The sequence below is a fragment of the Crinia signifera genome, chromosome 8, assembly GCF_055691185.1.
Source record: "Crinia signifera chromosome 8, ASM5569118v1, whole genome shotgun sequence".
NCBI classification, from domain to species: domain Eukaryota; kingdom Metazoa; phylum Chordata; class Amphibia; order Anura; family Myobatrachidae; genus Crinia; species Crinia signifera.
In genome coordinates this window covers 68441041-68457551 of record NC_139224.1, presented here as the reverse complement: position 1 = coordinate 68457551, position 16511 = coordinate 68441041, and the positions used below count along the sequence as shown (strand labels likewise).

At 39.3% G+C, this 16511-nt stretch overlaps 28 non-coding genes and 8 pseudogenes across 28 annotated transcripts; all 36 read right to left on the bottom strand.

Moving 5' to 3' along the window:
• Nucleotides 1–73: 73 nt before the first annotated feature.
• Nucleotides 74–192, bottom strand: LOC146033725 (5S ribosomal RNA). Its single transcript, XR_014459134.1, has one exon. It is a non-coding gene; the product is annotated as a 5S ribosomal RNA (ribosomal RNA).
• A 345-nt stretch (nt 193–537) lies between these two features.
• On the bottom strand, nt 538–656 carry LOC146030990 (5S ribosomal RNA). Its single transcript, XR_014456469.1, has one exon. It is a non-coding gene; the product is annotated as a 5S ribosomal RNA (ribosomal RNA).
• A 344-nt stretch (nt 657–1000) lies between these two features.
• On the bottom strand, nt 1001–1119 carry LOC146031998 (5S ribosomal RNA). Its single transcript, XR_014457447.1, has one exon. It is a non-coding gene; the product is annotated as a 5S ribosomal RNA (ribosomal RNA).
• Nucleotides 1120–1464: 345 nt separating this feature from the next.
• LOC146029096 (5S ribosomal RNA) lies at nt 1465–1583 on the bottom strand (annotated as a pseudogene).
• Nucleotides 1584–1928: 345 nt separating this feature from the next.
• Nucleotides 1929–2047, bottom strand: LOC146033455 (5S ribosomal RNA). The gene has a single exon (XR_014458863.1). It is a non-coding gene; the product is annotated as a 5S ribosomal RNA (ribosomal RNA).
• Nucleotides 2048–2392: 345 nt separating this feature from the next.
• Nucleotides 2393–2511, bottom strand: LOC146032388 (5S ribosomal RNA). The gene has a single exon (XR_014457826.1). It is a non-coding gene; the product is annotated as a 5S ribosomal RNA (ribosomal RNA).
• A 345-nt stretch (nt 2512–2856) lies between these two features.
• On the bottom strand, nt 2857–2975 carry LOC146034067 (5S ribosomal RNA). The gene has a single exon (XR_014459474.1). It is a non-coding gene; the product is annotated as a 5S ribosomal RNA (ribosomal RNA).
• A 345-nt stretch (nt 2976–3320) lies between these two features.
• Nucleotides 3321–3439, bottom strand: LOC146031902 (5S ribosomal RNA). The gene has a single exon (XR_014457353.1). It is a non-coding gene; the product is annotated as a 5S ribosomal RNA (ribosomal RNA).
• Nucleotides 3440–3784: 345 nt separating this feature from the next.
• On the bottom strand, nt 3785–3903 carry LOC146031641 (5S ribosomal RNA). The gene has a single exon (XR_014457104.1). It is a non-coding gene; the product is annotated as a 5S ribosomal RNA (ribosomal RNA).
• Nucleotides 3904–4247: 344 nt separating this feature from the next.
• LOC146034382 (5S ribosomal RNA) lies at nt 4248–4366 on the bottom strand. Its single transcript, XR_014459788.1, has one exon. It is a non-coding gene; the product is annotated as a 5S ribosomal RNA (ribosomal RNA).
• A 345-nt stretch (nt 4367–4711) lies between these two features.
• On the bottom strand, nt 4712–4830 carry LOC146029095 (5S ribosomal RNA; annotated as a pseudogene).
• Nucleotides 4831–5175: 345 nt separating this feature from the next.
• LOC146031614 (5S ribosomal RNA) lies at nt 5176–5294 on the bottom strand. Its single transcript, XR_014457076.1, has one exon. It is a non-coding gene; the product is annotated as a 5S ribosomal RNA (ribosomal RNA).
• Nucleotides 5295–5640: 346 nt separating this feature from the next.
• LOC146029171 (5S ribosomal RNA) lies at nt 5641–5749 on the bottom strand (annotated as a pseudogene).
• Nucleotides 5750–6094: 345 nt separating this feature from the next.
• LOC146033526 (5S ribosomal RNA) lies at nt 6095–6213 on the bottom strand. Its single transcript, XR_014458935.1, has one exon. It is a non-coding gene; the product is annotated as a 5S ribosomal RNA (ribosomal RNA).
• A 345-nt stretch (nt 6214–6558) lies between these two features.
• Nucleotides 6559–6677, bottom strand: LOC146034066 (5S ribosomal RNA). Its single transcript, XR_014459473.1, has one exon. It is a non-coding gene; the product is annotated as a 5S ribosomal RNA (ribosomal RNA).
• A 345-nt stretch (nt 6678–7022) lies between these two features.
• LOC146031901 (5S ribosomal RNA) lies at nt 7023–7141 on the bottom strand. Its single transcript, XR_014457352.1, has one exon. It is a non-coding gene; the product is annotated as a 5S ribosomal RNA (ribosomal RNA).
• Nucleotides 7142–7486: 345 nt separating this feature from the next.
• Nucleotides 7487–7605, bottom strand: LOC146031640 (5S ribosomal RNA). The gene has a single exon (XR_014457103.1). It is a non-coding gene; the product is annotated as a 5S ribosomal RNA (ribosomal RNA).
• Nucleotides 7606–7948: 343 nt separating this feature from the next.
• Nucleotides 7949–8067, bottom strand: LOC146034370 (5S ribosomal RNA). The gene has a single exon (XR_014459776.1). It is a non-coding gene; the product is annotated as a 5S ribosomal RNA (ribosomal RNA).
• A 345-nt stretch (nt 8068–8412) lies between these two features.
• Nucleotides 8413–8531, bottom strand: LOC146034708 (5S ribosomal RNA). The gene has a single exon (XR_014460112.1). It is a non-coding gene; the product is annotated as a 5S ribosomal RNA (ribosomal RNA).
• A 345-nt stretch (nt 8532–8876) lies between these two features.
• Nucleotides 8877–8995, bottom strand: LOC146033409 (5S ribosomal RNA). The gene has a single exon (XR_014458818.1). It is a non-coding gene; the product is annotated as a 5S ribosomal RNA (ribosomal RNA).
• Nucleotides 8996–9340: 345 nt separating this feature from the next.
• On the bottom strand, nt 9341–9459 carry LOC146031639 (5S ribosomal RNA). The gene has a single exon (XR_014457102.1). It is a non-coding gene; the product is annotated as a 5S ribosomal RNA (ribosomal RNA).
• Nucleotides 9460–9803: 344 nt separating this feature from the next.
• LOC146034358 (5S ribosomal RNA) lies at nt 9804–9922 on the bottom strand. Its single transcript, XR_014459764.1, has one exon. It is a non-coding gene; the product is annotated as a 5S ribosomal RNA (ribosomal RNA).
• A 345-nt stretch (nt 9923–10267) lies between these two features.
• On the bottom strand, nt 10268–10386 carry LOC146028148 (5S ribosomal RNA; annotated as a pseudogene).
• Nucleotides 10387–10731: 345 nt separating this feature from the next.
• On the bottom strand, nt 10732–10850 carry LOC146034346 (5S ribosomal RNA). Its single transcript, XR_014459752.1, has one exon. It is a non-coding gene; the product is annotated as a 5S ribosomal RNA (ribosomal RNA).
• Nucleotides 10851–11196: 346 nt separating this feature from the next.
• Nucleotides 11197–11315, bottom strand: LOC146032913 (5S ribosomal RNA). Its single transcript, XR_014458325.1, has one exon. It is a non-coding gene; the product is annotated as a 5S ribosomal RNA (ribosomal RNA).
• A 345-nt stretch (nt 11316–11660) lies between these two features.
• LOC146031402 (5S ribosomal RNA) lies at nt 11661–11779 on the bottom strand. The gene has a single exon (XR_014456869.1). It is a non-coding gene; the product is annotated as a 5S ribosomal RNA (ribosomal RNA).
• Nucleotides 11780–12124: 345 nt separating this feature from the next.
• On the bottom strand, nt 12125–12243 carry LOC146030992 (5S ribosomal RNA). The gene has a single exon (XR_014456471.1). It is a non-coding gene; the product is annotated as a 5S ribosomal RNA (ribosomal RNA).
• A 344-nt stretch (nt 12244–12587) lies between these two features.
• On the bottom strand, nt 12588–12706 carry LOC146029089 (5S ribosomal RNA; annotated as a pseudogene).
• Nucleotides 12707–13051: 345 nt separating this feature from the next.
• On the bottom strand, nt 13052–13170 carry LOC146034333 (5S ribosomal RNA). Its single transcript, XR_014459740.1, has one exon. It is a non-coding gene; the product is annotated as a 5S ribosomal RNA (ribosomal RNA).
• A 346-nt stretch (nt 13171–13516) lies between these two features.
• LOC146033724 (5S ribosomal RNA) lies at nt 13517–13635 on the bottom strand. The gene has a single exon (XR_014459133.1). It is a non-coding gene; the product is annotated as a 5S ribosomal RNA (ribosomal RNA).
• A 345-nt stretch (nt 13636–13980) lies between these two features.
• Nucleotides 13981–14099, bottom strand: LOC146031401 (5S ribosomal RNA). Its single transcript, XR_014456868.1, has one exon. It is a non-coding gene; the product is annotated as a 5S ribosomal RNA (ribosomal RNA).
• A 345-nt stretch (nt 14100–14444) lies between these two features.
• Nucleotides 14445–14563, bottom strand: LOC146030981 (5S ribosomal RNA). Its single transcript, XR_014456460.1, has one exon. It is a non-coding gene; the product is annotated as a 5S ribosomal RNA (ribosomal RNA).
• A 345-nt stretch (nt 14564–14908) lies between these two features.
• Nucleotides 14909–15027, bottom strand: LOC146029087 (5S ribosomal RNA; annotated as a pseudogene).
• A 345-nt stretch (nt 15028–15372) lies between these two features.
• LOC146028604 (5S ribosomal RNA) lies at nt 15373–15491 on the bottom strand (annotated as a pseudogene).
• Nucleotides 15492–15836: 345 nt separating this feature from the next.
• On the bottom strand, nt 15837–15955 carry LOC146028573 (5S ribosomal RNA; annotated as a pseudogene).
• A 345-nt stretch (nt 15956–16300) lies between these two features.
• Nucleotides 16301–16419, bottom strand: LOC146031400 (5S ribosomal RNA). The gene has a single exon (XR_014456867.1). It is a non-coding gene; the product is annotated as a 5S ribosomal RNA (ribosomal RNA).
• Nucleotides 16420–16511: the final 92 nt, after the last annotated feature.

Sequence of the window (16511 nt, the reverse complement as noted above, 5' to 3'; positions counted from 1 at the left end):
TTGGCAATAAAAAGAAAAAGTTTCCAATTTAAATAGCTAGAGAATAAAAACAATTTGCCAGTAATGGGAAAAAAACCTACAGCACCTGGTGTTCCCATGTGGTCTCCCACCCAAGTACTAACCAGGCCCAACACTGCTTAGCTTCCAAGATCAGACAAGATTGGGCATATCCAATGTGGTATGGCTGCAGGTGAAATAGAGTCACTTTTTTGCCCTCTTCTACTTCTATAACCAGGTAAGCTAATAAAAAAGTTTCCTAACATTATTGGCTTACTGAAAAAAATCATGTGTTGGTAATGTAAAAAGACCTACAGGACATAATATTAGCAGGTGGTCTCAAATTAAACTACTAATGAGGCTCAACACTGTTTAGCTGCCAAAAGCAGTTGGAATTGGGCCGAAACAGTGTGGTAAGTCTTTAGGTGATGGCTATTGTGTCTGTTTCACCTCTCTCAAATGTCTGTTTTGGCAATAAAAAGAAAAAGTTTCCAATTTAAATAGCTAGAGAATAAAAACAATTTGCCAGTAATGGGAAAAAACCTACAGCACCTGGTGTTCCCATGTGGTCTCCCACCCAAGTACTAACCAGGCCCAACACTGCTTAGCTTCCAAGATCAGACGAGATTGGGCATATCCAATGTGGTATGGCTGTAGGTGAGATGCAGGCACTTTTTTGCCCTCTTCTACTTCTATCTAAAGGTAAGCTAATAAAAAAGTTTCCTAACTATATTGGCTTACTGAAAAAAATCATGTGTTGGTAATGTAAAAAGACCTACAGGACATAATATTAGCAGGTGGTCTCAAATTAAACTACTAATGAGGCTCAACACTGTTTAGTTGCCAAAAGCAGTTGGAATTGGGCCGAAACAGTGTGGAAAGTCTTTAGGTGATGGCTATTGTGTCTGTTTCACCTCTCTCAAATGTCTGTATTGGCAATAAAAAGAAAAAGTTTCCAATTTAAATAGCTAGGAATAAAAACAATTTGCCAGTAATGGGAAAAACCCTACAGCACCTGGTGTTCCCATATGGTCTCCCACCCAAGTACTAACCAGGCCCAACACTGCTTAGCTTCCAAGATCAGACGAGATTGGGCGTATCCAATGTGGTATGGCTGTAGGTGAGATACAGGCACTTTTTTGCCCTCTTCTACTTCTATCTAAAGGTAAGCTAATAAAAAAGTTTCCTAACTATATTGGCTTACTGAAAAAAATCATGTGTTGGTAATGTAAAAAGACCAACAGGACACAATATTAGCAGGTGGTCTCAAATTAAACTACTAAAGAGGCTCAACACTATTTAGCTGCCAAAAGCAGTTGGAATTGGGCCGAAACAGTATGGTAAGTCTTTAGGTGATGGCTATTGTGTCTGTTTGACCTCTCCCAAATGTCTGTATTGGCAATAAAAATAAACTGTTTCCAATTTAAATAGCTAGAGAATAAAAACAATTTGCCAGTAATGGGAAAAAACCTACAGCTCCTGGATTTCCCATGTCGTCTCTCACCCAAGTACTAACCAGGCCCAACACTGCTTAGCTTCCGAGATCAGACGAGATTCGGCGTATCCAATGTGGTATGGCTGTAGGTGAGATACAGGCACTTTTTTGCCCTCTTCTACTTCTATCTAAAGGTAAGCTAATAAAAAAGTTTCCTAACTGTATTGGCTTACTGAAAAAAATCATGTGTTGGTAATGTAAAAAGACCTACAGGACATAATATTAGCAGGTGGTCTCAAATTAAACTACTAATGAGGCTCAACACTATTAAGCTGCCAAAAGCAGTTGGAATTGGGCCGAAACAGTGTGGTAAGTCTTTAGGTGATGGCTATTGTGTCTGTTTGACCTCTCCCAAATGTCTGTATTGGCAATAAAAAGAAAAAGTTTCCAATTTAAATAGCTAGAGAATAAAAACAATTTGCCAGTAATGGGAAAAAACTTACAGCACCTGGTGTTCCCATGTGGTCTCCCACCCAAGTACTAACCAGGCCCAACACTGCTTAGCTTCCAAGATCAGACAAGATTGGGCGTATCCAATGTGGTATGGCTGTATGTGAAATAGAGTCACTTTTTTGCCCTCTTCTACTTCTATAACCAGGTAAGCTAATAAAAAAGTTTCCTAACATTATTGGCTTACTGAAAAAAATCATGTGTTGGTAATGTAAAAAGACCTACAGGACATAATATTAGCAGGTGGTCTCAAATTAAACTACTAATCAGGCTCAACACTGTTTAGCTGCCAAAAGCAGTTGGAATTGGGCCGAAACAGTGTGGTAAGTCTTTAGGTGATGGCTATTGTGTCTGTTTCACCTCTCTCAAATGTCTGTGTTGGCAATAAAAAGAAAAAGTTTCCAATTTAAATAGCTAGAGAATAAAAACAATTTGCCAGTAATGGGAAAAAACCTACAGCACCTGGTGTTCCCATGTGGTCTCCCACCCAAGTACTAACCAGGCCCAACACTGCGTAGCTTCCAAGATCAGACGAGATTGGGCGTATCCAATGTGGTATGGCTGTAGGTGAGATGCAGGCACTTTTTTGCCCTCTTCTACTTCTATCTAAAGGTAAGCTAATAAAAAAGTTTCCTAACTATATTGGCTTACTGAAAAAAATCATGTGTTGGTAATGTAAAAAGACCTACAGGACATAATATAAGCAGGTGGTCTCAAATTAAACTACTAAAGAGGCTCAATACTATATAGCTGCCAAAAGCAGTTGGAATTGGGCCGAAACAGTGTGGAAAGTCTTTAGGTGATGGCTATTGTGTCTGTTTAACCTCTCTCAAATGTCTGTATTGGCAATAAAAAGAAAAAGTTTCCAATTTAAATAGCTAGAGAATAAAAACAATTTGCCAGTAATGGGAAAAAACCTACAGCACCTGGTGTTCCCATGTGGTCTACCACCCAAGTACTAACCGGGCCCAACACTGCTTAGCTTCCAAGACCAGACGAGATTGGGCGTATCCAATATGGTATGGCTGTAGGTGAGATGCTAGCACTTGTTTACCCTCTTCTACTTCTATCTAAAGGTAAGCTAATAAAAAAGTTTCCTAACTATATTGGCTTACTGAAAAAAATCATGTGTTGGTAATGTAAAAAGACCTACAGGACATAATATTAGCAGGTGGTCTCAAATTAAACTACTAAAGAGGCTCAACACTATTTAGCTGCCAAAAGCAGTTGGAATTGGGCCAAAACAGTGTGGTAAGTCTTTAGGTGATGGCTATTGTGTCTGTTTGACCTCTCCCAAATGTCTGTATTGGCAATAAAAAGAAAAAGTTTCCAATTTAAATAGCTAGAGAATAAAAACAATTTGCCAGTAATGGGAAAAAACCTACAGCACCTGGTGTTCCCATGTGGTCTCCCACCCAAGTACTAACCAGGCCCAACACTGCTTAGCTTCCAAGATCAGACAAGATTGGGCGTATCCAATGTGGTATGGCTGTAGGTGAGATAGAGTCACTTTTTTGCCCTCTTCTACTTCTATAACCAGGTAAGCTAATAAAAAAGTTTCCTAACATTATTGGCTTACTGAAAAAAATCATGTGTTGGTAATGTAAAAAGACCTACAGGACATAATATTAGCAGGTGGTCTCAAATTAAACTACTAATGAGGCTCAACACTGTTTAGCTGCCAAAAGCAGTTGGAATTGGGCCGAAACAGTGTGGTAAGTCTTTAGGTGATGGCTATTGTGTCTGTTTGACCTCTCCCAAATGTCTGTATTGGCAATAAAAAGAAAAAGTTTCCAATTTAAATAGCTAGAGAATAAAAACAATTTGCCAGTAATGGGAAAAAACCTACAGCACCTGGTGTTCCCATGTGGTCTCCCACCCAAGTACTAACCAGGCCCAACACTGCTTAGCTTCCAAAATCAGACGAGATTGGGCGTATCCAATGTGGTATGGCTGTAGGTGAGATGCAGGCACTTTTTTGCCCTCTTCTACTTCTATCTAAAGGTAAGCTAATAAAAAAGTTTCCTAACTATATTGGCTTACTGAAAAAAATCATGTGTTGGTAATGTAAAAAGACCAACAGGACACAATATTAGCAGGTGGTCTCAAATTAAACTACTAAAGAGGCTCAAAACTATTTAGCTGCCAAAAGCAGTTGGAATTGGGCCGAAACAGTGTGGTAAGTCTTTAGGTGATGGCTATTGTGTCTGTTTGACCTCTCCCAAATGTCTGTATTGGCAATAAAAAGAAAAAGTTTCCAATTTAAATAGCTAGAGAATAAAAACAATTTGCCAGTAATGGGAAAAACCTACAGCACCTGGTGTTCCCATGTGGTCTCCCACCCAAGTACTAACCAGGCCCAACACTGCTTAGCTTCCAAGATCAGACGAGATTGGGCGTATCCAATGTGGTATGGCTGTAGGTGAGATACAGTCACTTTTTTGCCCTCTTCTACTTCTATAACCAGGTAAGATAATAAAAAAGTTTCCTAACATTATTGGCTAACTGAAAAAAATCATGTGTTGGTAATGTAAAAAGACCTACAGGACATAATATTAGCAGGTGGTCTCAAATTAAACTACTAATGAGGCTCAACACTATTTAGCTGCCAAAAGCAGTTGGAATTGGGCCGAAACAGTATGGTAAGTCTTTAGGTGATGGCTATTGTGTCTGTTTGACCTCTCCCAAATGTCTGTATTGGCAATAAAAATAAACTGTTTCCAATTTAAATAGCTAGAGAATAAAAACAATTTGCCAGTAATGGGAAAAAACCTACAGCTCCTGGATTTCCCATGTCGTCTCTCACCCAAGTACTAACCAGGCCCAACACTGCTTAGCTTCCGAGATCAGACGAGATTCGGCGTATCCAATGTGGTATGGCTGTAGGTGAGATACAGGCACTTTTTTGCCCTCTTCTACTTCTATCTAAAGGTAAGCTAATAAAAAAGTTTCCTAACTGTATTGGCTTACTGAAAAAAATCATGTGTTGGTAATGTAAAAAGACCTACAGGACATAATATTAGCAGGTGGTCTCAAATTAAACTACTAATGAGGCTCAACACTATTAAGCTGCCAAAAGCAGTTGGAATTGGGCCGAAACAGTGTGGTAAGTCTTTAGGTGATGGCTATTGTGTCTGTTTGACCTCTCCCAAATGTCTGTATTGGCAATAAAAAGAAAAAGTTTCCAATTTAAATAGCTAGAGAATAAAAACAATTTGCCAGTAATGGGAAAAAACTTACAGCACCTGGTGTTCCCATGTGGTCTCCCACCCAAGTACTAACCAGGCCCAACACTGCTTAGCTTCCAAGATCAGACGAGATTGGGCGTATCCAATGTGGTATGGCTGTAGGTGAGATACAGTCACTTTTTTGCCCTCTTCTACTTCTATAACCAGGTAAGCTAATAAAAAAGTTTCCTAACATTATTGGCTTACTGAAAAAAATCATGTGTTGGTAATGTAAAAAGACCTACAGGACATAATATTAGCAGGTGGTCTCAAATTAAACTACTAAAGAGGCTCAACACTATTTAGCTGCCAAAAGCATTTGGAATTGGGCCGAAACAGTGTGGTAAGTCTTTAGGTGATGGCTATTGTGTCTGTTTGACCTCTCCCAAATGTCTGTATTGGCAATAAAAAGAAAAAGTTTCCAATTTAAATAGCTAGAGAATAAAAACAATTTGCCAGTAATGGGAAAAAAACCTACAGCACCTGGTGTTCCCATGTGGTCTCCCACCCAAGTACTAACCAGGCCCAACACTGCTTAGCTTCCAAGATCAGGCGTATCCAATGTGGTATGGCTGTATGTGAAATAGAGTCACTTTTTTGCCCTCTTCTACTTCTATAACCAGGTAAGCTAATAAAAAAGTTTCCTAACATTATTGGCTTACTGAAAAAAATCATGTGTTGGTAATGTAAAAAGACCTACAGGACATAATATTAGCAGGTGGTCTCAAAGTAAACTACTAATGAGGCTCAACACTGTTTAGCTGCCAAAAGCAGTTGGAATTGGGCCGAAACAGTGTGGTAAGTCTTTAGGTGATGGCTATTGTGTCTGTTTCACCTCTCTCAAATGTCTGTGTTGGCAATAAAAAGAAAAAGTTTCCAATTTAAATAGCTAGAGAATAAAAACAATTTGCCAGTAATGGGAAAAAAACTACAGCACCTGGTGTTCCCATGTGGTCTCCCACCCAAGTACTAACCAGGCCCAACACTGCGTAGCTTCCAAGATCAGACGAGATTGGGCGTATCCAATGTGGTATGGCTGTAGGTGAGATGCAGGCACTTTTTTGCCCTCTTCTACTTCTATCTAAAGGTAAGCTAATAAAAAAGTTTCCTAACTATATTGGCTTACTGAAAAAAATCATGTGTTGGTAATGTAAAAAGACCTACAGGACATAATATTAGCAGGTGGTCTCAAATTAAACTACTAAAGAGGCTCAATACTAAATAGCTGCCAAAAGCAGTTGGAATTGGGCCGAAACAGTGTGGAAAGTCTTTAGGTGATGGCTATTGTGTCTGTTTAACCTCTCTCAAATGTCTGTATTGGCAATAAAAAGAAAAAGTTTCCAATTTAAATAGCTAGAGAATAAAAACAATTTGCCAGTAATGGGAAAAAACCTACAGCACCTGGTGTTCCCATGTGGTCTACCACCCAAGTACTAACCGGGCCCAACACTGCTTAGCTTCCAAGACCAGACGAGATTGGGCGTATCCAATATGGTATGGCTGTAGGTGAGATGCTAGCACTTGTTTACCCTCTTCTACTTCTATCTAAAGGTAAGCTAATAAAAAAGTTTCCTAACTATATTGGCTTACTGAAAAAAATCATGTGTTGGTAATGTAAAAAGACCTACAGGACATAATATTAGCAGGTGGTCTCAAATTAAACTACTAAAGAGGCTCAACACTATTTAGCTGCCAAAAGCAGTTGGAATTGGGCCAAAACAGTGTGGTAAGTCTTTAGGTGATGGCTATTGTGTCTGTTTGACCTCTCCCAAATGTCTGTATTGGCAATAAAAAGAAAAAGTTTCCAATTTAAATAGCTAGAGAATAAAAACAATTTGCCAGTAATGGGAAAAAACCTACAGCACCTGGTGTTCCCATGTGGTCTCCCACCCAAGTACTAACCAGGCCCAACACTGCTTAGCTTCCAAGATCAGACAAGATTGGGCGTATCCAATGTGGTATGGCTGTAGGTGAGATAGAGTCACTTTTTTGCCCTCTTCTACTTCTATAACCAGGTAAGCTAATAAAAAAGTTTCCTAACATTATTGGCTTACTGAAAAAAATCATGTGTTGGTAATGTAAAAAGACCTACAGGACATAATATTAGCAGGTGGTCTCAAATTAAACTACTAATGAGGCTCAACACTGTTTAGCTGCCAAAAGCAGTTGGAATTGGGCCGAAACAGTGTGGTAAGTCTTTAGGTGATGGCTATTGTGTCTGTTTGACCTCTCCCAAATGTCTGTATTGGCAATAAAAAGAAAAAGTTTCCAATTTAAATAGCTAGAGAATAAAAACAATTTGCCAGTAATGGGAAAAAACCTACAGCACCTGGTGTTCCCATGTGGTCTCCCACCCAAGTACTAACCAGGCCCAACACTGCTTAGCTTCCAAAATCAGACGAGATTGGGCGTATCCAATGTGGTATGGCTGTAGGTGAGATGCAGGCACTTTTTTGCCCTCTTCTACTTCTATCTAAAGGTAAGCTAATAAAAAAGTTTCCTAACTATATTGGCTTACTGAAAAAAATCATGTGTTGGTAATGTAAAAAGACCAACAGGACACAATATTAGCAGGTGGTCTCAAATTAAACTACTAAAGAGGCTCAAAACTATTTAGCTGCCAAAAGCAGTTGGAATTGGGCCGAAACAGTGTGGTAAGTCTTTAGGTGATGGCTATTGTGTCTGTTTGACCTCTCCCAAATGTCTGTATTGGCAATAAAAAGAAAAAGTTTCCAATTTAAATAGCTAGAGAATAAAAACAATTTGCCAGTAATGGAAAAACCTACAGCACCTGGTGTTCCCATGTGGTCTCCCACCCAAGTACTAACCAGGCCCAACACTGCTTAGCTTCCAAGATCAGACGAGATTGGGCGTATCCAATGTGGTATGGCTGTAGGTGAGATACAGTCACTTTTTTGCCCTCTTCTACTTCTATAACCAGGTAAGATAATAAAAAAGTTTCCTAACATTATTGGCTAACTGAAAAAAATCATGTGTTGGTAATGTAAAAAGACCTACAGGACATAATATTAGCAGGTGGTCTCAAATTAAACTACTAATGAGGCTCAACACTGTTTAGCTGCCAAAAGCAGTTGGTATTGGGCCGAAACAGTGTGGTAAGTCTTTTGGTGATGGCTATTGTGTCTGTTTCACCTCTCTCAAATGTCTGTATTGGCAATAAAAATAAACTGTTTCCAATTTAAATAGCTAGAGAATAAAAACAATTTGCCAGTAATGGGAAAAAACCTACAGCTCCTGGTGTTCCCATGTCATCTCTCACCCAAGTACTAACCAGGCCCAACACTGCTTAGCTTCCAAGATCAGACGAGATTGGGCGTATCCAATGTGGTATGGCTGTAGGTGAGATGCAGGCACTTTTTTGCCCTCTTCTACTTCTATCTAAAGGTAAGCTAATAAAAAAGTTTCCTAACTATATTGGCTTACTGAAAAAAATCATGTGTTGGTAATGTAAAAAGACCTACAGGACATAATATTAGCAGGTGGTCTCAAATTAAACTACTAAAGAGGCTCAATACTATATAGCTGCCAAAAGCAGTTGGAATTGGGCCGAAACAGTGTGGAAAGTCTTTAGGTGATGGCTATTATGTCTGTTTAACCTCTCTCAAATGTCTGTATTGGCAATAAAAAGAAAAAGTTTCCAATTTAAATAGCTAGAGAATAAAAACAATTTGCCAGTAATGGGAAAAAACCTACAGCACCTGGTGTTCCCATGTGGTCTACCACCCAAGTACTAACCAGGCCCAACACTGCTTAGCTTCCAAGATCAGACAAGATTGGGCGTATCCAATGTGGTATGGCTGTAGGTGAGATAGAGTCACTTTTTTGCCCTCTTCTACTTCTATAACCAGGTAAGCTAATAAAAAAGTTTCCTAACATTATTGGCTTACTGAAAAAAATCATGTGTTGGTAATGTAAAAAGACCTACAGGACATAATATTAGCAGGTGGTCTCAAATTAAACTACTAAAGAGGCTCAACACTATTTAGCTGCCAAAAGCAGTTGGAATTGGGCCGAAACAGTGTGGTAAGTCTTTAGGTGATGGCTATTGTGTCTGTTTGACCTCTCCCAAATGTCTGTATTGGCAATAAAAAGAAAAAGTTTCCAATTTAAATAGCTAGAGAATAAAAACAATTTGCCAGTAATGGGAAAAAACCTACAGCACCTGGTGTTCCCATGTGGTCTCCCACCCAAGTACTAACCAGGCCCAACACTGCTTAGCTTCCAAAATCAGACGAGATTGGGCGTATCCAATGTGGTATGGCTGTAGGTGAGATGCAGGCACTTTTTTGCCCTCTTCTACTTCTATCTAAAGGTAAGCTAATAAAAAAGTTTCCTAACTATATTGGCTTACTGAAAAAAATCATGTGTTGGTAATGTAAAAAGACCAACAGGACACAATATTAGCAGGTGGTCTCAAATTAAACTACTAAAGAGGCTCAAAACTATTTAGCTGCCAAAAGCAGTTGGAATTGGGCCGAAACAGTGTGGTAAGTCTTTAGGTGATGGCTATTGTGTCTGTTTGACCTCTCCCAAATGTCTGTATTGGCAATAAAAAGAAAAAGTTTCCAATTTAAATAGCTAGAGAATAAAAACAATTTGCCAGTAATGGGAAAAACCTACAGCACCTGGTGTTCCCATGTGGTCTCCCACCCAAGTACTAACCAGGCCCAACACTGCTTAGCTTCCAAGATCAGACGAGATTGGGCGTATCCAATGTGGTATGGCTGTAGGTGAGATACAGTCACTTTTTTGCCCTCTTCTACTTCTATAACCAGGTAAGATAATAAAAAAGTTTCCTAACATTATTGGCTAACTGAAAAAAATCATGTGTTGGTAATGTAAAAAGACCTACAGGACATAATATTAGCAGGTGGTCTCAAATTAAACTACTAATGAGGCTCAACACTGTTTAGCTGCCAAAAGCAGTTGGTATTGGGCCGAAACAGTGTGGTAAGTCTTTTGGTGATGGCTATTGTGTCTGTTTCACCTCTCTCAAATGTCTGTATTGGCAATAAAAATAAACTGTTTCCAATTTAAATAGCTAGAGAATAAAAACAATTTGCCAGTAATGGGAAAAAACCTACAGCTCCTGGTGTTCCCATGTCATCTCTCACCCAAGTACTAACCAGGCCCAACACTGCTTAGCTTCCAAGATCAGACGAGATTCGGCGTATCCAATGTGGTATGGCTGTAGGTGAGATACAGGCACTTTTTTGCCCTCTTCTACTTCTATCTAAAGGTAAGCTAATAAAAAAGTTTCCTAACTGTATTGGCTTACTGAAAAAAATCATGTGTTGGTAATGTAAAAAGACCTACAGGACATAATATTAGCAGGTGGTCTCAAATTAAACTACTAATGAGGCTCAACACTATTAAGCTGCCAAAAGCAGTTGGAATTGGGCCGAAACAGTGTGGTAAGTCTTTAGGTGATGGCTATTGTGTCTGTTTGACCTCTCCCAAATGTCTGTATTGGCAATAAAAAGAAAAAGTTTCCAATTTAAATAGCTAGAGAATAAAAACAATTTGCCAGTAATGGGAAAAAACCTACAGCACCTGGTGTTCCCATGTGGTCTCCCACCCAAGTACTAACCAGGCCCAACACTGCTTAGCTTCCAAGATCAGACGAGATTGGGCGTATCCAATGTGGTATGGCTGTAGGTGAGATACAGGCACTTTTTTGCCCTCTTCTACTTCTATAACCAGGTAAGCTAATAAAAAAGTTTCCTAACATTATTGGCTTACTGAAAAAAATCATGTGTTGGTAATGTAAAAATACCTACAGGACATAATATTAGCAGGTGGTCTCAAATTAAACTACTAAAGAGGCTCAACACTATTTAGCTGCCAAAAGCAGTTGGAATTGGGCCGAAACAGTGTGGTAAGTCTTTAGGTGATGGCTATTGTGTCTGTTTGACCTCTCCCAAATGTCTGTATTGGCAATAAAAAGAAAAAGTTTCCAATTTAAATAGCTAGAGAATAAAAACAATTTGCCAGTAATGGGAAAAAAACCTACAGCACCTGGTGTTCCCATGTGGTCTCCCACCCAAGTACTAACCAGGCCCAACACTGCTTAGCTTCCAAGATCAGACAAGATTGGGCGTATCCAATGTGGTATGGCTGCAGGTGAAATAGAGTCACTTTTTTGCCCTCTTCTACTTCTATAACCAGGTAAGCTAATAAAAAAGTTTCCTAACATTATTGGCTTACTGAAAAAAATCATGTGTTGGTAATGTAAAAAGACCTACAGGACATAATATTAGCAGGTGGTCTCAAATTAAACTATTAATGAGGCTCAACACTGTTTAGCTGCCAAAAGCAGTTGGAATTGGGCCGAAACAGTGTGGTAAGTCTTTAGGTGATGGCTATTGTGTCTGTTTCACCTCTCTCAAATGTCTGTTTTGGCAATAAAAAGAAAAAGTTTCCAATTTAAATAGCTAGAGAATAAAAACAATTTGCCAGTAATGGGAAAAAACCTACAGCACCTGGTGTTCCCATGTGGTCTCCCACCCAAGTACTAACCAGGCCCAACACTGCTTAGCTTCCGAGATCAGACGAGATTGGGCGTATCCAATGTGGTATGGCTGTAGGTGAGATGCAGGCACTTTTTTGCCCTCTTCTACTTCTATCTAAAGGTAAGCTAATAAAAAAGTTTCCTAACTATATTGGCTTACTGAAAAAAATCATGTGTTGGTAATGTAAAAAGACCTACAGGACATAATATTAGCAGGTGGTCTCAAATTAAACTGCTAAAGAGGCTCAATACTATTTAGCTGCCAAAAGCAGTTGGAATTGGGCCGAAACAGTGTCGTAAGTCTTTAGGTGATGGCTATTGTGTCTGTTTGACCTCTCCCAAATGTCTGTATTGGCAATAAAAAGAAAAAGTTTCCAATTTAAATAGCTAGAGAATAAAAACAATTTGCCAGTAATGGGAAAAAACCTACAGCACCTGGTGTTCCCATGTGGTCTCCCACCCAAGTACTAACCAGGCCCAACACTGCTTAGCTTCCAAGATCAGATGAGATTGGGCGTATCCAATGTGGTATGGCTGTAGGTGAGATACAGTCACTTTTTTGCCCTCTTCTACTTCTATAACCAGGTAAGCTAATAAAAAAGTTTCCTAACATTATTGGCTTACTGAAAAAAATCATGTGTTGGTAATGTAGAAAGACCTACAGGACATAATATTAGCAGGTGGTCTCAAATTAAACTACTAATGAGGCTCAACACTGTTTAGTTGCCAAAAGCAGTTGGAATTGGGCCGAAACAGTGTGGAAAGTCTTTAGGTGATGGCTATTGTGTCTGTTTCACCTCTCTCAAATGTCTGTATTGGCAATAAAAAGAAAAAGTTTCCAATTAATATAGCTAGGAATAAAAACAATTTGCCAGTAATGGGAAAAAACCTACAGCTCCTGGTGTTCCCATGTCGTCTCTCACCCAAGTACTAACCAGGCCCAACACTGCTTAGCTTCCGAGATCAGACGAGATTCGGCGTATCCAATGTGGTATGGCTGTAGGTGAGATACAGGCACTTTTTTGCCCTCTTCTACTTCTATCTAAAGGTAAGCTAATAAAAAAGTTTCCTAACTGTATTGGCTTACTGAAAAAAATCATGTGTTGGTAATGTAAAAAGACCTACAGGACATAATATTAGCAGGTGGTCTCAAATTAAACTACTAATGAGGCTCAACACTATTAAGCTGCCAAAAGCAGTTGGAATTGGGCCGAAACAGTGTGGTAAGTCTTTAGGTGATGGCTATTGTGTCTGTTTGACCTCTCCCAAATGTCTGTATTGGCAATAAAAAGAAAAAGTTTCCAATTTAAATAGCTAGAGAATAAAAACAATTTGCCAGTAATGGGAAAAAACCTACAGCACCTGGTGTTCCCATGTGGTCTCCCACCCAAGTACTAACCAGGCCCAACACTGCTTAGCTTCCAAGATCAGACGAGATTGGGCGTATCCAATGTGGTATGGCTGTAGGTGAGATACAGGCACTTTTTTGCCCTCTTCTACTTCTATAACCAGGTAAGCTAATAAAAAAGTTTCCTAACATTATTGGCTTACTGAAAAAAATCATGTGTTGGTAATGTAAAAATACCTACAGGACATAATATTAGCAGGTGGTCTCAAATTAAACTACTAAAGAGGCTCAACACTATTTAGCTGCCAAAAGCAGTTGGAATTGGGCTGAAACAGTGTGGTAAGTCTTTAGGTGATGGCTATTGTGTCTGTTTGACCTCTCCCAAATGTCTGTATTGGCAATAAAAAGAAAAAGTTTCCAATTTAAATAGCTAGAGAATAAAAACAATTTGCCAGTAATGGGAAAAAAACCTACAGCACCTGGTGTTCCCATGTGGTCTCCCACCCAAGTACTAACCAGGCCCAACACTGCTTAGCTTCCAAGATCAGACAAGATTGGGCATATCCAATGTGGTATGGCTGCAGGTGAAATAGAGTCACTTTTTTGCCCTCTTCTACTTCTATAACCAGGTAAGCTAATAAAAAAGTTTCCTAACATTATTGGCTTACTGAAAAAAATCATGTGTTGGTAATGTAAAAAGACCTACAGGACATAATATTAGCAGGTGGTCTCAAATTAAACTATTAATGAGGCTCAACACTGTTTAGCTGCCAAAAGCAGTTGGAATTGGGCCGAAACAGTGTGGTAAGTCTTTAGGTGATGGCTATTGTGTCTGTTTCACCTCTCTCAAATGTCTGTTTTGGCAATAAAAAGAAAAAGTTTCCAATTTAAATAGCTAGAGAATAAAAACAATTTGCCAGTAATGGGAAAAAACCTACAGCACCTGGTGTTCCCATGTGGTCTCCCACCCAAGTACTAACCAGGCCCAACACTGCTTAGCTTCCGAGATCAGACGAGATTGGGCGTATCCAATGTGGTATGGCTGTAGGTGAGATGCAGGCACTTTTTTGCCCTCTTCTACTTCTATCTAAAGGTAAGCTAATAAAAAAGTTTCCTAACTATATTGGCTTACTGAAAAAAATCATGTGTTGGTAATGTAAAAAGACCTACAGGACATAATATTAGCAGGTGGTCTCAAATTAAACTGCTAAAGAGGCTCAATACTATTTAGCTGCCAAAAGCAGTTGGAATTGGGCCGAAACAGTGTCGTAAGTCTTTAGGTGATGGCTATTGTGTCTGTTTGACCTCTCCCAAATGTCTGTATTGGCAATAAAAAGAAAAAGTTTCCAATTTAAATAGCTAGAGAATAAAAACAATTTGCCAGTAATGGGAAAAAACCTACAGCACCTGGTGTTCCCATGTGGTCTCCCACCCAAGTACTAACCAGGCCCAACACTGCTTAGCTTCCAAGATCAGATGAGATTGGGCGTATCCAATGTGGTATGGCTGTAGGTGAGATACAGTCACTTTTTTGCCCTCTTCTACTTCTATAACCAGGTAAGCTAATAAAAAAGTTTCCTAACATTATTGGCTTACTGAAAAAAATCATGTGCTGGTAATGTAGAAAGACCTACAGGACATAATATTAGCAGGTGGTCTCAAATTAAACTACTAATGAGGCTCAACACTGTTTAGTTGCCAAAAGCAGTTGGAATTGGGCCGAAACAGTGTGGAAAGTCTTTAGGTGATGGCTATTGTGTCTGTTTCACCTCTCTCAAATGTCTGTATTGGCAATAAAAAGAAAAAGTTTCCAATTTAAATAGCTAGAGAATAAAAACAATTTGCCAGTAATGGGAAAAAACCTACAGCTCCTGGTGTTCCCATGTCGTCTCTCACCCAAGTACTAACCAGGCCCAACACTGCTTAGCTTCCGAGATCAGACGAGATTCGGCGTATCCAATGTGGTATGGCTGTAGGTGAGATACAGGCACTTTTTTGCCCTCTTCTACTTCTATCTAAAGGTAAGCTAATAAAAAAGTTTCCTAACTGTATTGGCTTACTGAAAAAAATCATGTGTTGGTAATGTAAAAAGACCTACAGGACATAATATTAGCAGGTGGTCTCAAATTAAACTACTAATGAGGCTCAACACTATTAAGCTGCCAAAAGCAGTTGGAATTGGGCCGAAACAGTGTGGTAAGTCTTTAGGTGATGGCTATTGTGTCTGTTTGACCTCTCCCAAATGTCTGTATTGGCAATAAAAAGAAAAAGTTTCCAATTTAAATAGCTAGAGAATAAAAACAATTTGCCAGTAATGGGAAAAAACCTACAGCACCTGGTGTTCCCATGTCGTCTCTCACCCAAGTACTAACCAGGCCCAACACTGCTTAGCTTCCGAGATCAGACGAGATTCGGCGTATCCAATGTGGTATGGCTGTAGGTGAGATGCAGGCACTTTTTTGCCCTCTTCTACTTCTATCTAAAGGTAAGCTAATAAAAAAGTTTCCTAACTATATTGGCTTACTGAAAAAAATCATGTGTTGGTAATGTAAAAAGACCAACAGGACACAATATTAGCAGGTGGTCTCAAATTAAACTACTAAAGAGGCTCAACACTATTTAGCTGCCAAAAGCAGTTGGAATTGTGCCGAAACAGTATGGTAAGTCTTTAGGTGATGGCTATTGTGTCTGTTTGACCTCTCCCAAATGTCTGTATTGGCAATAAAAATAAACTGTTTCCAATTTAAATAGCTAGAGAATAAAAACAATTTGCCAGTAATGGGAAAAAACCTACAGCTCCTGGTGTTCCCATGTCATCTCTCACCCAAGTACTAACCAGGCCCAACACTGCTTAGCTTCCGAGATCAGACGAGATTCGGCGTATCCAATGTGGTATGGCTGTAGGTGAGATACAGGCACTTTTTTGCCCTCTTCTACTTCTATCTAAAGGTAAGCTAATAAAAGAGTTTCCTAACTGTATTGGCTTACTGAAAAAAATCATGTGTTGGTAATGTAAAAAGACCTACAGGACATAATATTAGCAGGTGGTCTCAAATTAAACTACTAATGAGGCTCAACACTATTAAGCTGCCAAAAGCAGTTGGAATTGGGCCGAAACAGTGTGGTAAGTCTTTAGGTGATGGCTATTGTGTCTGTTTCACCTCTCTCAAATGTCTGTTTTGGCAATAAAAAGAAAAAGTTTCCAATTTAAATAGCTAGAGAATAAAAACAATTTGCCAGTAATGGGAAAAAACCTACAGCACCTGGTGTTCCCATGTGGTCTCCCACCCAAGTACTAACCAGGCCCAACACTGCTTAGCTTCCGAGATCAGACGAGATTGGGCGTATCCAATGTGGTATGGCTGTAGGTGAGATGCAGGCACTTTTTTGCCCTCTTCTACTTCTATCTAAAGGTAAGCTAATAAAAAAGTTTCCTAACTATATTGGCTTACTGAAAAAAAT